The sequence below is a fragment of the Dendroctonus ponderosae genome, unplaced genomic scaffold (assembly GCF_020466585.1).
Source record: "Dendroctonus ponderosae isolate FM_Combo_2020 unplaced genomic scaffold, Dpon_F_20191213v2 Dpon_F_20191213_1, whole genome shotgun sequence".
Classification (NCBI taxonomy): domain Eukaryota; kingdom Metazoa; phylum Arthropoda; class Insecta; order Coleoptera; family Curculionidae; genus Dendroctonus; species Dendroctonus ponderosae.
In genome coordinates this window covers 44,939,381-44,939,806 of record NW_026017110.1, presented here as the reverse complement: position 1 = coordinate 44,939,806, position 426 = coordinate 44,939,381, and positions in this window count along the sequence as shown.

Below are 426 nucleotides of genomic sequence, written 5' to 3'. Positions count from 1 at the left end.
ATTTCGGTTCGAACTCGAAATAATGAATTTCATAAATAAAACTTTACAGTGTTTATAAAATAAGGAGCAATTTAAGAGATTTTCTAACAGAGAGTAGAGCGAGCTTGTATGGAATTGTTCTCAACAATCTTCAAGGTAAGTTTTTGTGTTTCGAATCGTTTCTTGTAGTAGAAACTATTTCAGTATTACTGAATTAACTTGTAGATGCAGAGAAATAAGAAGAAAATCCTTCACGGAAATTTCATCAACCAATGAACGCTATGGAAATAAATGAAATCAAGTTCGTCAAGCTTTTTAGGCTGAATAAGCAGCTGATGTTCCAATTGATAGAAAAGTTGACACCCTATCTTCAAGCAATATAGAAATATATTTGAAAACAATATAGAAATAGTAATTGAGAAACCAGTTCAACAATAAATAGATTTA